The sequence below is a fragment of the Phyllopteryx taeniolatus genome, chromosome 22, assembly GCF_024500385.1.
Source record: "Phyllopteryx taeniolatus isolate TA_2022b chromosome 22, UOR_Ptae_1.2, whole genome shotgun sequence".
Classification (NCBI taxonomy): domain Eukaryota; kingdom Metazoa; phylum Chordata; class Actinopteri; order Syngnathiformes; family Syngnathidae; genus Phyllopteryx; species Phyllopteryx taeniolatus.
In genome coordinates, this window is record NC_084523.1 from 1,606,052 (window position 1) to 1,622,836 (window position 16,785).

General features: G+C 41.3%; 1 long non-coding RNA gene across 5 annotated transcripts; it reads left to right on the forward strand.

Moving 5' to 3' along the window:
• Window positions 1-1,815: 1,815 nt before the first annotated feature.
• On the forward strand, window positions 1,816-14,318 carry LOC133472229 (uncharacterized). 5 transcript variants are annotated; one of them, XR_009786650.1, is made up of 6 exons: window positions 1,816-4,858; window positions 4,959-5,049; window positions 5,140-6,003; window positions 6,852-7,013; window positions 13,796-13,837; window positions 14,034-14,318. It is a non-coding gene; the product is annotated as an uncharacterized LOC133472229 (long non-coding RNA). The 5 variants fall into 5 exon arrangements; XR_009786646.1 differs by having other exon boundaries at window positions 1,816-5,327; window positions 5,792-6,003; XR_009786648.1 differs by having other exon boundaries at window positions 1,816-5,049.
• Window positions 14,319-16,785: the final 2,467 nt, after the last annotated feature.

Consider the following 16,785-nt stretch of genomic DNA (forward strand, 5'->3'; position numbering starts at 1 on the left):
TCATCGCTACTTTCCCTTTCTCTCAGCACCGACTGTCCATCGATGAACAAGGGCATGAATGCCAGCCTCGTAGAATTCAGTAGGCTGCACTTTTAACCTTTTTTTTTTTTTACAGTTTTGATTAACTTTTTTGTCATCAGAGACATGCGGATCCCCCTAATTCCTTTTTTTAAAGTTCCAAAAAGGTGATAATCTGATGGTGCCAGATTAGGTAAATATGGGTGATGGGTTATGGTTGGCCAAAAGACAAAAGAACTGATGACTTCTCCTTCTGCTCCTATGCTTGTCACAAAGGTCACTCAACGCAGGCTCTTGTTCTTTGCCTTTGATCCTGGACACCCACTTTTTGACTCCGCTGTAGCCTATTGCAGCTTTCCCATACACATTTTGCAACCTTTTGAAAATGTTCAGTGGTGGTTCCCCTTCCAAAGCAAGAATTCCAATCACAGGTCTCTGCTTCTGATGGGCATCCAACAATGACATCATTTCCAAAATGGCTGACTGTACGAGGACAGGCTTCAACAAAACGTCTTTAAAAATAAACCTTCAAACAGGAACATTTCCGAAAACATTTTCAATTATTAGCAGTTTAAATGAAATTGGGCTCATCACTTTTTCACAGCCCCTTGTAGATTAAAAACTCACATTTTCACCCAGGTCTACACTAGACTGCTCCCCCTCCCCCCTTCTGTTGTTTAGTTGTACCATATTTAAAATCCAAGGTGTCTACCGAGCTACATAAATTTCAGTTATACTGTAGATTTAAAAGCTCCAGCTCCTTGCATTAAAAAAAAAAAAAAAAAAAGTATTTGAATTTGAATGTTAGGTTTCAGTAAATTGCATCACCCACCGTTTTCACCCCCATATGCCCTAATTGCACTCCCCTTAGACTTGGCACCCCATCGCCGTCTGATTGAGGATTAAAAAAAAAATAAATAAAAAAGATACCTGGGAAGAAAATGCATATGCACCACGTCTGGCTGCTGCTGAATTATGGATGGGAATAAAAATGCATGTAAACAGCTGCTTCGCTCTACAGGGGCTGGTACTTACACACGTTTCCCATCAGGAACCTTGAGATGTGACGCGTTACACACCAGGGGTGGAACACATCAAAGACAACAATTAAAAAAAAAAAGCAGAAATATGTAAAAAAAATAAACCAATACATGTTGAACCAAAGTCACTAATGGTATAGTGGTGCATTCGCCTGATGTCAGTGGAGGCATCATGGTTACAGTCCCATCTTTGTAACTGCATGAATGTGAAAGTGATTGGTTGTCTGTCGAAATAATTGCCCTGCGATTGGATGTTGGAACAAAACACTCCAGTCCAACCGAGCTGTTTATTTATGTTTTTTAATTGAAGCTGTTAGAATAACCCGCTAGTAATTTATGGGCCCCCCCAAAAAGCTTATGACAACAAATTTGCATAAAATGTCGCTGCCCCAGTTTCAGTGGCATATGGGAGTTTGTAGGTCTTCGATGACTGTCTGGACGCAGTGTTGGGAAGAAAACACCGGCTGCGAGGCCAGACACCTGCTTTACCTCCCCAAAATTAATTATGAAATGCTGCCAAGCACGCGTAGTACACCGCACAGCTGAATGCGGAAGCCGAGGCCAAAGAGCTGCGGAACAAACAAGAAGATATCCGGCATAAGAAAGCATGAAGGTTATGAGTCCTTATTAATTTTAATGGACTTCCTTCAATAGAGAATGGAATCCTAATAGGCTTTTGTGCTTTGCGGGTGAAAAACTCAATTAAAATAGCGGCAAGACCCACTTAAGCGCGATGAAATATTCAGCGTTTATCGGCCCGTCACTGTATGTTGAGGCAACATTAAATCTAAAAAGGAAGCTTGTCCTTATAATATATATCATGAGTCATGTGTGCTAAACACACCCCCATTTGCTTTCCTCATCAGCCTCTACCCACACGTCAATGTGATCGCACTTACACAAAGCATTATGGGGGGGGGGGGAAGCAGACAAGCAGATAGATGTGAAGCTTTAAATTAGTCTAGATTGTCCTTTGTGTGACAAGAATAGACTCCAAACATGCCCTTATTTATCTATAATTTTTTTATAGGACACAAAACGGAGATCTCACGTGGCTGTGGCATCATACGTGTGTTAAAACAGTATTTTTGTCATAAATGAATGCCAGATAGATGCAGTCAATGCCTTGTATACTGTAATTTCTCATGTATAATATGCATTTTCTTCCAAAAAACATAAACAATCGATTGTGCATATTATTCATAGGTAGAAGGATGTGTCAAACAATTTTGACACATTGTAATGACAGTGGTACCTAGGGTCTGTGAAATATGTGTACTTTCATTCCAATATGATATGTAATGTCTAATGTTACCTATTTATATATAATACGGTACATTTTCTCTGCTCAGCCGAGAATCATGACGTCCTCACTGGCGGTGCCATATCATATCATATCTTATCTTTCTACCGCGTCCGTTCCACGGCATTGGATTTAACATCTTAGTTTACTTGACAGTAGATTTATTTCTTGTACCGTCACTTCACAGAGCACGTCTCCCAAGTTAAAAAATGTTAAATGAAAGAATACGTTGTTAGCAAGAAAACACGGAAGACAACTGGAAGTCCAGCACTCCAGAAACTAATGTCTAGAACACATTAACCAGACCTTAGTTCCACATAGGAATTACGTCAACTCACCACCACAGTACTTTCATTCCAATATGATATGTAATGTCTAACTTTACAAATGTATATCGAATACGGTAAATCATGACGGCTTAACGGGCGCTGCCATATCATGCTACTCATTGCCCTACTGCAGTAGTAGGGTGACTCCAGTAAAGGGTTGCTAATTTCAAAACATTTAGGACATTTTTGTGCTCATCAGTAATCTACCAAAGTGTTTCCCTGACTTTTTAAACCACGCACCCCCCTGCCCACAAAGCTTTGAAAAATATCTGAATTTCTGGAGAGAAAAAAAAAAATAAATCACAAAAGTAAATGTGTAAATTGGACCACATTTTGGGTGTGCGCGCCACAGTTTGGCAATCCCCCTTGCAGCAGATCTGCAGTGAGTTCAGCGGAATGTCTGATGAATGATGATACATTGGCTCCATGCTTGGGGGTCAGGAACAATCACAATGTGACAGCCGCCTGCGAGAAAAGTGGATTACATGAGAGGTTTTATCTCCAAGTCTCTAGTCCCCCCCTTTTGTCAGTCCTCTGACAAGCCCCCCCGTCAGTGAGTTTCTCCTCCATCTTGTAACATTTGCTCCAGCCCGGGGTAGGAACGAGGAGAGACTCGTCCCTGTAAATATCATCATTCACACCTGAAGGTCACCGCTTTGGCACTGTCTCCTCGGAGCACGTCAGGAGGCGAGACACCGGCTCAAAATACCATTAGCATTTCATCATTAAGTCTATTATATGCGCTCCAAATGTCAATTTGCATAGCGTGTCATGCCCGGCCGAAGGGCGGTGGCCTGTCTTGCGTGTCTCCCCTAGTTTTTGTCCAAAGACAAGAAAGGCTTGACAGGAGGTGTGAATTTTCCACCCATGATTAATTTAGCTCTTCCTGTGGCAGCGGCACGTCACGAGCATTTGCCATCCCGATGATGCTGCAACGGAAAACCAGACTGGCAGCAATGCCAAAACCCATTTCGCAGTCTCCCTACGGCGCTCGGAGTTTGTGTTTGGAGTCACACGGCTGAAATTCGATCAGCTTCACAGCATCTCACCTGAAGGTTCTCTATCATGCCAGTCAGGCTGGATTGGAGCTGTGGCCAAGCAAAGCCCCCTCGAGTCTATTTTCGCTCTTCGTGATTCTGCCTTTGTCAGGCGACACCCAACCTCCAACCCCTCAAGCCATCAACTCCCATCCTTTGCGTGATATTGTTTTCTTTCGATATTGTTTAATCAACTGGTGAGGATTTGCTTTCCAGGCATGAAAAAATGTTCTTCTACGAACCACAAAACCTCATTGAAGATAATCTGTCACTCGGAAATCATCTTCTTGGTAACAAATAACTTCAGGGAGAATATGTTTTGCTGTAGTAATGAAAAACTAGACTGTCTCTCTAAGGTTTGGCCATGCATGGCAGACTCCACCGCCTTGCATGCACGGGCTAAAACCTATGTTTAATTTCCACTCTTGTGCTGCACTGGGTACCCCATGAATTATTAATGTCCATCAGAAGCGAAGGCGGCAGTTCATTTTGGAAGCTTTGTATTTGTGTCGGATGGGAATAAGGAGTGAATTGAGATAAGATTCCGAGGAGGGAGGGTCTCAAACCACGGGTAGCTTAGTGGGGTCACAGACGTTTTCAAAGAACCAACCACTTGGGGAAGCGTTAGACAGGGAGTACTATAGTCTCTTGTCTGATGAGCTCTTTATCCAGAAGATTCAGCTATGTTGATCGACAGAATATCATGGTGCGTCAAACGCTGAAAGTGGATTTCCAAAGCAAACAAACGCAACTAAGCAGTTTATTTAAACCAAAAAGAGCACGCAAGCGTGAGAAAATCACAAGTAACAAAAGACGACATTGACAAAAGGTTGACATGGAAAAGTGAAATAGAGTAAGGAGAACAAACAAAAACAGGAGGATGAGGACAACCGCTACCAAACAAAACACAAAATCAAAAACATACCCGAGGCTGAAAACTAGAAACAGAAAATCACCGTAGTACTTACGAACAAAGACTGGATGGAGGTTGACACACCCTAAAAACAATTTGGGAATTCATTTATGTACACTGCGAAATGTAGTGAACCTAAAATGGATCCCTGTGGTACCCCAAGGACGGAGATTGGAGCTCACCCCGTTAAACTTCAGACATTGTTGTCTTCCTTCTCGGTAAGATTTAAACCATAACATTTTAAAATGTCATCTGCAGGAAATATTTTCTTTCTTTCATATTCTTTAATTGTCTGCACCCCTTCCCCTTCTCACCAAGACGCAACGGAGACATGGTATGTCAAGGCAACAATTCACCTGTTCTAATCTGTCTCTGATTCATCGCAGGCGCAACAAAGCGCTTGTGACAGGTGACAGGGAGTTGCTCATTTGGCACAAATGCACCACGTTATAAAAGAGAGCAAATGTGTTAGTGACCTATATTCTCCGCCTGCATATAGAAAGCAATCCGGCAAAGCAGATCCCTCCTGTATCGGCCGACCCATCTGCTGCGACTCTCCTTCCCGGGAGGCCAGTGGGAGGTAACGCTGCTTCTCTGCTGTGACAGGCGCAGCCAGACTGGGAAGGTTGATTCATGGATAAATTGTCACAAAGCGATCCTTTTTGTGCCTACCCACACTTCCCACAGGTACTGTGTCACACAGGTGCAGTCGACGTGCTAAGGGCTTTGTTTGACACATATATCATCGGTGTAATTACTGTACATTTGGTTCTGAACAATGCCAGACCCAATTAGAGCACTGAGTGAGGTTTAAAATGAGATGGAGGTCAAATATGACTCATTCACACAAACAGGTGCAATAACTTCAAAGTGGGTCAGAAGTCTTGTTTATTCTTTAGCCCACGTCTCAACTCCTTTGGGAAATTTAATGGGAATTGTTGTTTTTGTGTAAGCCTTCTAACAAACATGCAAAACACACAAACTTTTACCTGCTTGGATTGTGACAGCAAAGTCTTCTCTGTTGCTCTTAACACTATCAGAAGCACTGACATGCATTTAAAACCTAGATTCTAATATTTGCTTCCAATACATTACTTTGGTCAATCAGATTGCAACCGCTATGTGCTGCCATGTCACTCTTCTCTGACCAGGGCCGTCAGGATCAGTAGTGTTGCCAGATCTACTTTCAACTACATTAACAATGGGACTGTTTCTATAACCAATCCGATTTCAAATTCGTCCGTTCCGGTTCAGAGTGCTAGCCCTCGATGACATCGCATTTTTCTGTCCTCTGACTGATTGGTCAAAGAAAGCCAAGTTGGACTAGCAAATCACATCTGGAGCAATCTAATCAGCATTTCTGGTGAGTATGACGTATTTCATTTTAACGTTACATCTTTTTAGATAAATATTGATTATGAACTGCTCTAGATGACGTACATGGCAGGGTTGCATGCTGTTATAGTGTATTTAATTTTAGTATAATGGTTTCTGTAATTGCAATGTGATAGTGGTACGTGTAAGTCCACACTGAAGGCCAAGGGACCAGCTTCACCGGTCACCGCTGGATTGATGTGATAGGAATTAATTAATGATGATATGATTGATGATCATATGTGTAATGGTATGTCACTTCAAATACAACTAAATGATCACAAAATGAGTGCGGGGCACTACTTCTGCAATCATTTGATGCCAAACTGCTCTAAAAATCTATTGGGTTTTTGCTCTGACACAGAATAATCCCTCACAGTTAGAAGCAGATCAGTTCCAAATTATTATTGGCGGTACGGATTTGACCTGTCTCGGCACATCTTTGTTCCGATTTTCAACATTGATAGGGTTCTTGTTATGATATGGAGAAAGTTAGCTGTTGAAAGTACACGTATTGGAGTCAAATATATATATTTTTAAAAGCATGATTTTGCACCAATGGGGTCCTTGGTGATGTGACTTAATAAGGGCGAATGATCTGGACATCACAACCAATGGAAAACAAGAAAGGTGCTTATTTTCACACATTATTTTAATGTTAACCACAGAACCAGTCAGAAAGCGGTATTCCAACATATTACAATGAATATTGAGTTGTTCAGGCTAAGTATTTGGACCTTAGCCCAGCGGGCATGTACCAGAAAAACATCAAACGCGCGATGTTAATGAATAAACTCCTCAAATGTTTCCCTTTCTTTGTCTTCATTTGCATTCCAGCAAAACGCTACCACCGCTGGTCCCTAATGACACTGAAGGGAAATAAATGTTTACAACAAGAGACTGATTGCTTACTGCTCACAAAGTGCACGGAACATGCATTACACAGATGCCGAGGCAGCCATCCGTGCACACAGCAGCAACAACAACAACAACATTCAAGTGAGTTCCAAAAGCCATCAGACGAATGCAGAGGATGAATTGGTTACAGCAGCCCATCTAACAGAAAACAAACAGAAACACTTTCCTGAATTATTAAGTTGGCTTTTATTTGATTTTAGTTTAAAAATCTCCTGTGAGCATTCTTTTTTTTTAAACGACATTTTCAGCATCTTTATTTTCATTATTGATGGAGACAACAATTATAGTTCAATCCATGCATCCATTGTGTTCCAGGCTCCTTTCAACCGGCTCAAAAGGTCTCCGCCTAAACATGCTTATCGGAGTCAACAGGCTGTGACACATTGCTTTTGTCTCAAAGGATATCTTACGCTCCTTTTGCTTCCATTACCACGCGTGTTCCCGTAACAAAACGACCGTTGCGCGCTATCCAGCTACGACGTCTGTTTGCTACAAGATATATGCACTTTGTCCAAGTGACAAGAAAGGATTGCCCGACAGCATATGTAGAGCATTACCACCATCGCACTGCAGCCCACACTGCTCCGACATTGGCAAGTCTGAGACTCAATTGTACAAATCTGAGGGCATCCATACGGTTTTGGGTGGACATCTAACCCCTTCACCCACGTCAACGAATGAATTTGGTTCTGGGGGAAAATGACATTCGAAACATCAACACTATTTGCGTTTTAAATCTAACTGCTAATTGCATTGCATCATATTATTTTTCATATTGTGAAATGGAACACTCAATATACACAGCTAATCGTGGCTGGGACTTTATAATAACCTCTACTCCATATTGATTGATGAGCACTTGCCAACCTGACGCTGCTTCTGCATTGTAGCTGACTTGCCATTGCATTTGCCATTCACGCTGCACACAGGCCGGGGTTGTTAATGATGAACGGCTGGTACAGCACCACACGGTATATTGTCATAAAAGCAGATCCACATTGCTGTTGTTTCAATTAAAAAAATGTCCAGTTCTCAAAAACTGTCTGCCATATACATGCGATTCAATCAAACACGCAAATGCTTCTACGTATATCATTTTAAAACTCTTCAAGGCTTGTCTGCCGCATTTAATCACCACATATGGAAACTACCGTGTCGTAAATTATGAGTGAGACTTGCCAGCGCCCGCCCTGCTCCACAGCATCTAAATTATCTGATTTCAATATTATACCACAAGAAAGAGCATAGTTTAACAGCCTCTTTACTGGGAAGTGGGGCACTGCAGGGGAAGAAAAAGTGCATTTAGCCAATCTATCTGTGGGTGAGTCATGACCAGAGTGCATTACAGATGAAAATGTCATTATCAAACAGCGGCCTTGCGGCAGAGGAGGAGAAATGAGGGGTGGAAGCCAGGGAAGGAGGGAAGGGGAGAACAACCTGTATGGTAAGGACAGAAGTAAAATGTTTTTAAGGAGTGATGCAGGTGTTCTGACATTTATGATCAATGAGCCATACAGTGTATGAGTTTTTATGCTAATACCAAAATGATTTGACTCTACTTGCTTGAAAGGTTAGTTGAAAAAGTGTAATTTAACAGAGTAGACAAATTTACTTGTAAAACACCTTCGTTTTTGGCAGAGAAAAAAAATACCCCAGCAACCCCAGAGGGAATCAACCTCATCACTAAAGCTCCAAACAAAAGAGGTGAAAAAACCCAATTAAAATCTATGGTGACAGGTTGATTTATCTTGTTGCAAGTGCTGTCTTCTAGTTAATTGCTCTTTGACTGAGACATTCTTCACAAGAACTTGAGTATAACGTCGTTTGCAACTAATTTGTGTAATGCCTTCATTTGAGAGTAGCAGAGGGCTAACAATTGAGCCTTGGGGAACTCCGCATGTCGGAAAAGAAGTAAATACTGATGAAGTGTTGTCCTTCATAAAACAGTTGTAAGGGCAGAATTTTAACAAAGCAACGGTGGAACTCACACTGTTATCTATCGAACGTAAAATGTATACAGTACAATAATAAATAGGTAATGGGGTAGGATATATACGTAGGAGTGTGTGTGTAGGCAAGTGTATGTGTTCAACTCATAACCTTCACTTAACTGGCACTAGAAAATGGGGGAATAAACGATAAAATAATACATAAATAAATGTCCTTAGGTGTGAATGTGAGTGGGAATGGTTGCTTGTCCGTAAGTGCCCTGTAATTGGCTGGCAACCTGTCTAGGGTGCACCCTTTCACCCCAAGTAAACGGGGACCCCGATTGAGGATAGCTGGTATTGAAAATGGATGGCTGGAAGTACACGTGTTGGGAGTTTAAGCTTGTCCGGAGTCGCCACAGCGAATTCCTCGTATGATTTGTTTGGCACAGTTTTTACACCAGATGCCCTTCCTGATGCAACCCACCCATTTTTCAGCCAGGCTACAGTAGGACTACATGTCATGTACCCATGTTTACAGTATCTAAAAAGGGTTAACCAAGGCTAATGTATCCCATCGGGATCTTTTGTCAATTTAAGGTGGCTTTTGTACCTTTTCTAAGAAGTAGGAGCTAAGTATTTTGATAGACAAAAGACAAGGTAACATAATCCTTGCATTTAAATATACAGTATACTGTATAGTACATGGTCCTAAAACCAGAATACTTGTCTTAATTACCTATTCTAAATGGTGGCTTTTAGATTAAATTAATTGAAAATGTTGTTCACGTTGCAGTATCTTATTGCTTTAATGGGGTTCACATAAACATATCGAGTGGCTTCAACAATTCAGCCAAGTGGTATCATCGACCAACATAATGAGCACATATTTACGCCAAAGAGCTTCAATTCCTCCCAAGAATTGTCTTGGATGAGAGACAGACTTTTTCTCTGGGGAAGAAAACACTTGAGCGTTTTTATTCTTATCATTTGCTTTGTGTCTCACAAATGCTGTCTTGATATTACTCCTCTCCCAGTGTGATGTTATTGCCTACCTGCAATGTAACACTGAGCAAATGGGTTAAAGATTTGGGCTGGTCAGTGAGGGTGGAAGGAATGCAAAATATGCAAAATATAGAATAGCGTCACTCTATCAGATTTTTGTACAGGTTAACATCTAGATACAAAAACAACCTTACATTAAGTGTGGGTGGCCTTGACATTAATGGAGAATAAGGTTTGTTTCCACTCTTGACTATATTCCTGTGGCATTAGTTATGATGATTTGACTGGTTAAAGACTCAATAATAAATCCGTTGTACATATAATCCAGTGCAAACAAAAGCCAACCAAAATGGCTTGGTTCATAGTTTAGAACACGCCAATGAAAGTTTGTCAGTATTAGAGTAGATTTATATTTCCCTGCCAAATTAGTCATTCACCTCTCATCTAAAAAACAACATGGTTACATGCATGAAATATGCACAGAAAATGAGCTGGTAAAATGCATATGTTTTCATTAGGTCTACACATTATTATGGACAGCAAAATTCACAGTTTCTCAAGTCATGTACTGCAGCATACTCACAAATAGAACCATTCCCCCAGTAAAACTATATTGAAGCAAATGTATTGTAAAAGACACTGTGTGCTCAATCGGGTGTTTCTCCTTTTATGTCTGTGCTTTTATCTGTGCTCTAATGATCCGTGAAAGTGCTGACTGAACTTGCCTAGCTTGACTTTGCATGAGTATACTGCATGTGCCGCACCAAGGATGAAGAGTTAAGAGATTGAGAGAGCGAGACAGACAGAGGACAGAAGTATGCACAAACGATTTGCGGGTGCAAGTTGGAGAAGAAGTGACAACGAAAAAGGGGAGTGATTGGCACATTGGAAGAGAGTGACGGTGATAGCGAGAGGCAGTGAGATGAAGAACTCAAACGCTGCACAGAAGGTGCGCTCGCGTTAAATCTGCCCAAGTTGTGGACGGCACAGTCACAGCTACATTGTAGTCACATTCAGAACGACAGTCCGTGTCTCTATCGTTTGGATCTTGTTATTAGTCATTTGTTCTCCGAATATACTATGTTCCACTGGCTTACTTTCGCCTTGGCACCACATTCTTCACACCAATACCGATCCTGCCTGTGTGCCCACACATAGTCAGCTCTCGGCTCCTGTTTATGAGTCACCGCCTTCTTCTTGCTCACACATTGGACCATCAGACAAACAGTGTTTCCTGTTGAGGTTTGTGTAACTACAAATCCAAGGGCTCATGGGTTTTGCATTAAAACGGCTGCCTTTGACCCTGGGAAGGTAAAGTACTCCACATATCTGGCCGAGGGGCTTCACGAAAAAGCTATACACTGCAAGCATGGTAGCGATGTCATACTGAGGGCTCTATGATGTAAATCTGGTGCAGCGGGTGGCGTAAATCTGCCCGAAAGCGGGTTAGATTCGGTTTTTGGTAATTTCGCAGATGAGCGCAAGCCCACGTATTTAAAAGAGGGAGGTCTGCGCCTCTGTGGGAGTGAACGCAGCTGTTTTCAATCATGTCCAATCAAAGTGGCTCCTCTCATTCCCTTTAAATGTCCCGTATTTTACCAAACCAAATTTTTCTATAATTTGGGTTGTTATATTGGGTCTATGGTGCCTCTGTAAACATGTGAAATATGAATTATAATCGTCCACGCGTCACGCACAAACTCCAGACGTTTTTCTGCCAAGAAGCCTGAAATCAGGTCATTTGACTTTCTCGAGCTTATCTACGTCACTAGCGAAGATCTCCACCTCCCTTTCCGCTCCCAAGCCAGCGCTGTCAACATTACAAAAACGTGTGCTCTCACAAGTGGGTCTTCTACACAGAGGCAACCAATCAGAGGAAAGGGAGCGGTCTTAGCCAAATATGGACAAAGCGGGTAGGAAACTGGGTCAAACAGAAGTAGCTGTCAGAGGGGCCTTTTCTGGACACCTATGACAAAACCAATATGTTTTTTAAAATGATATTGACACTTTTATACTAAGTCCATGTTAGGGAGTTACTCTATGGAGGTCTAAATAGTAATGAATAAGTAACACACCTCTCAGACATGTATGCATGGATGTATGGACATGCTAAGCTATAGGCACGATACCCTCCACAAACATGACTTACATGCTTTGCTAGAAAAAAGCAACACACTCCACAAAGATTGGGCGATATGCTTTCTTTAAAAGGCAGCCTGCTCCACAAACATGGCTACTCTGAAAATGAATGCACTTCACAAAAATGGCCATCATCCAGAGAAACTGACTGCACAAAAACTCATTGCTAGAGACTGCTGATGAAGACCGAGTCAAAGAAAACTAATGAGGGCTGCTATTTCCGAAGCCAAAGATAGTTTTTCATTTTGAGTGACTGTCAGACTCATTTCCCTCTCACCCATTTTAATTCTGCACCTGAGAACTCCCAATTAAAAAACATCTCAGCACTTCCATGTGTCCTCTCTCTATTATCGATGTTGGACTCGGTTGGGGTTTTTGGCTTGCAGACAGGCCAACAGATGCTGATTTGTCAAACCTGAGAAAGCACAGCGAGAATCCATATTTTCCCTCCACGAGGCAACGCATGTATAGCGCAGCAAAACAGAGCGCAGGGAAATCAAGTGGCCAAATCTTTATCTCCTATCCATCTGGCGAGGGGAGCCTGAACGCAACCAGGCGGCGTTCACACTTTGACAAAACGCTGACTAATCCGGGCCAATTACGAGATGAGCGCATTGAAGGTCCGATGGTGGCGCATATCAAATTGCTCGTTTGTGAAACGGTGTGTTTAATGAACAGTGCTGTCATCATCGGCGCAGTTGATCACAGGACGAAGCTCCATTAGGTGGCGTCGCACCGTTGGCTTTAAGCGCGTGTACGGCACTTCACGCGGGGGGCGCAAACAAATTAACTATTTGGATGAGAATTTCCCTCCTGTCAGCACTATTGAAGTTCATCAAGAAGTTTGTCTCGTTCATAAATTTAAGGTCACGGAAAAGCAGTCTAACGGAAAGCACTTTTTGCACAATCAATCAATATTATGGTTACCTTAGCACAGTGAAAAACACCATCAATCTACCAAAATAACATACTGATTCTATACCGCTTTTCTTCATTCGGGTTGTGGGTAACTGGAACCTATCCCAGCTGATTTCTGCCAAGACATCTTTTCTCCATTTGAATACATTTGTCAAGGGGGGTGGGCGGGCTGCTGATAGAAATCTTTCCTGATCTAAATACATTTGTCAATACAACCCGCCAAAGTGATTTGTGGGAATGGAGGTGTTACCCGCAAGAGCTGAAATTCCCCCACTTTTGTTGGCTTGGCGGGTGTTAATATCAAGCCTTGGTCGCCAGTCAACAATTTAGAAAAATGGACAATTTAGAGTCTTCAGTTTGCCTAACATGGATGTTTTTAGAACGTGGAGCACCTGAAGAAAACTCATTCAAGCACGAAGAGTAGGGGGTTGTACATACTAGTCGCCTCGCTGATTTTAGTACTCCGCAATCCACAATGATGCTTTTTTTTTTTTTTTTTTTTTTAAATTATCATAGACGTCCACTCGATTTTCATCACATTAGTGTTGAATTTAAAAATCTGAAGTATTTCAAACCTGAACAGGGAGTACATGGGAACTACACACAGGAAGGTCTGAGCCGAGGTTGAACTGAACCTCAGAACTGTAAGGTAGATACAGGATATTCTTCAGTTTTCATACAAATTTTCCATCAAAATGTAATGTTATCATTTATCCCCATTAGAAACTTGTGATTTCATTGACTTGCATGTTGGAAATTATAAGTAAATCCCACAAATGATGTGTGATATAGTTTGTTCGTCCAAAACAATTTATTTCAATGAAGCTTGTACCTAAGTTGCACCTAACAAATAATAGTTTCAATTTCATACAGAGCTTTCCAGTAATAAAAGATGGCACCATCTCCAAATCAAAGGTGATTGCAGACATTTCTTATCTTGTTTATTGTTTCTTTCATTCCCATTCTCTTGCTTCCAGCATCTCTTTCATTTTCTTCCTAAGAGACAAATAAAAGTCAAGACTCTTACCCTGTTTTTTTTCTCCATTCAAACCAAACGCATTTTCTCTTTTGATTCTGACTTCATCATCTTCTCATTGTAACATCCTCTCAGACTGGCGTCTGTGAAGATGAGACCAATGATTGGACAGACCTCTCCAGGCAGGCTGATGGCCGCCGCGTTGACGGCGGCATGTGAAGAAGGCCACCGAGGCCAGCCAATCACCTGCCAGATTTTTGCCGCTCGTCAGTGAACCGGCACTTTCTCTATCAACTGCCTACAAATGACTCTTTCATGTATAATTAGTTCTATCTCACTTCCCCTGAACCAAACTGCGTGGCCATGACAAGCGCATAATAGCTTTATGTCTCGCGCATTTACACAGTGCGATGGATCAAGTCACCCAAAATAGAATGTATTTGGTCATTTGTTTAATTGTGTTTTTTGATTGCATACAGCGTGGATGCTTTGACCCCTAAAAAAAAAAAAAAAAAAAAAAAAACACATTTCGGACAATGGTGATTGGTGAAAATAATCAAAACAGGCAAAATGGGAAGTATGGCAAGTGATAATGACCATGTGAGTACAATGGCCACTGATTGGACTGATTTATTTCTTCACTAAACTCATCCAACCCTCTTTTTTTTTTTTTTTTAACAATGTTGGATACTGGCAGGACCAAGCACAGCCATCTGCGGCAGTCCCAATACTTTTGTCTATACAACGTTTCACCTCCAGTGTCCTTGATGCCCAAGTTCTGAATTTACTCCTCATTTAAACCTGACATCCCTAAATCACAATCCCACTTGGCAAAGTACTGACTTGACAATAAAGTGTGAGGCAGTGTCGGGTGAGCCTCAGTCCGTGTTTGTGTCTATGCCAATGGTTTGTGTAGTGAAGCACATGCAAGGAGTGCTGGAGGTATGTCTGACATTAGAATGAAGGTACCTTCTGCATAATTCAGGTGGACCTGTCTCCTTTTTTTCCACCACATCCCTATCCTTCCTTCTCTCTTTCTCTTGCTCTGTCACGCTCTCTCTCTCTCTCTCTCTCGCACTTTCAGTCCTATATCCTCGCGCAACCTTTAAAATCTCTCAAATCTCTCTCACCAACATTTTTCAGTGCTTTAACCTTGAGAGGAAAAACCAACATATCATTTTTACAAGCTCTGATAAGGAGCCACGATGATTCCCTTCACTTTGGAAGGTGTATGTCTGTACTGACATTGCACACACACAGACTACAAAATGATTTCATCACCACATGGGTTAATTATTCAGAGATGTCACATTAAGGGTCTAAGTGGATAAATTTAATGACTCCTTCATTGTGTTCGCGATCTTGTTACTCACCCAGATGTGAATGGAGATGATGAATTAGGATGAATAGGAGTCTTAATGATATATATATATTTTTTAGCAGGAGTGCCTTATCTTTATGAAAAAGAAATCTGGATTTTTGTCTAGTCAAATTGAGTAAGTCACGGAGAAGGTTGCTTAGTTCATTTTACAATTGGAAATATATTTTTTTAAATCATGCAAATAAACTATCTCTTATACAGTAGTGGAATAGTGTGGTTTATTTATTGAATGTATAGTACCACTGACTTTGGCCTTCAGTAGGGACTTACCTGACTCAATTTCCCTTTTAGTACCACAATTCACCACCACTACGTCACAATTATAGAAACCATCAATACTATGCCAATGACCTATGGGGTCCCTCAAGGGTCAGTTCTTGGACCCCTCCTGTTCATTCTGTATATCCTACCCTTGGGTCAAATTGTTCAGAAATTTAATTTTGACTATCATAGCTATCCAGATGACACACAGTTATATGTAGCAATGTCTCCAGATGACTACAGTCCAATTGAGGTGCTGTGTCACTGATAAATAACTGGATGAGCCAAAATTTTCTTCAATTGAACAACAACAACATGGAGATGATTGTTTTTGGCAAGAAAGAAAAGAGGATTGCTGTTAGTAAATACCTGGAGTCACTCTCTTTAAAAACCAAAGACCATGTCCGAAACCTTGGTGTTCTGATAGATTCCGACCTGACTTTAAACAGTCATATCGAATCAATTACAAAAACTGCCTTCTACCATCTGAAGAACATATCCAGAGTGAAGCTTTGCATGTGCCAAGCAGACCAGGAGAAGCTCATGCATGCTTTTATCTCAAGTAGACCTGACTATTGTAATGGTCTTCTGACTGGACTCCCCCAAAACAGCATTAAACAGCTGCAGCTCATTCAGAATGCTGCAGCTCGGGTTCTGACCAGAACAAAGAAGTAAGAGCATATTACTCCAATTCTAAAGTCTTTACACTGGCTCCCAGTCAGCTTTAGAATAGATTTTAAAGTTCTGCTACTGGTCTATAAATCACTAAATGTTTTAGGTCTTGAATATATGAAAGAAACGCTAAAGGAATATAAACCCAGGGCTCTAAGATGAACAGACTCAGGTCAAATAGTGGAGCACAAGAGTCCAAAGCAAACATGGTGAAGCAGCATTTAGCTATCATGCTGCACACAAATGGAATACGTTGCCAACAGAAGTGACGCCAGTTTTTAAGTCCAGGTAAAAACTTATTTTTTCTCATGTTTTTTAGCGCATTTCCACTTTTAAATGATATTTCTTGCTTTGTACGCTGTTTTAATTGTACTCTCTTTTTTTCCCCTCTTTGTTTTCATTGTTTATAAGCTGTTTTTTTCTTTCTTTTTAAATGCTTTTAATCATATAAAGCACATTGCGTTACCTTGTGTATGAAATGCGCTCTATAAATACATTTGCTATGCAAAAACGCAATGGAGAGCAACAGCAAGCATCTGTGCCACCTTCATCATCGGGAGCAGTGCAGAATCA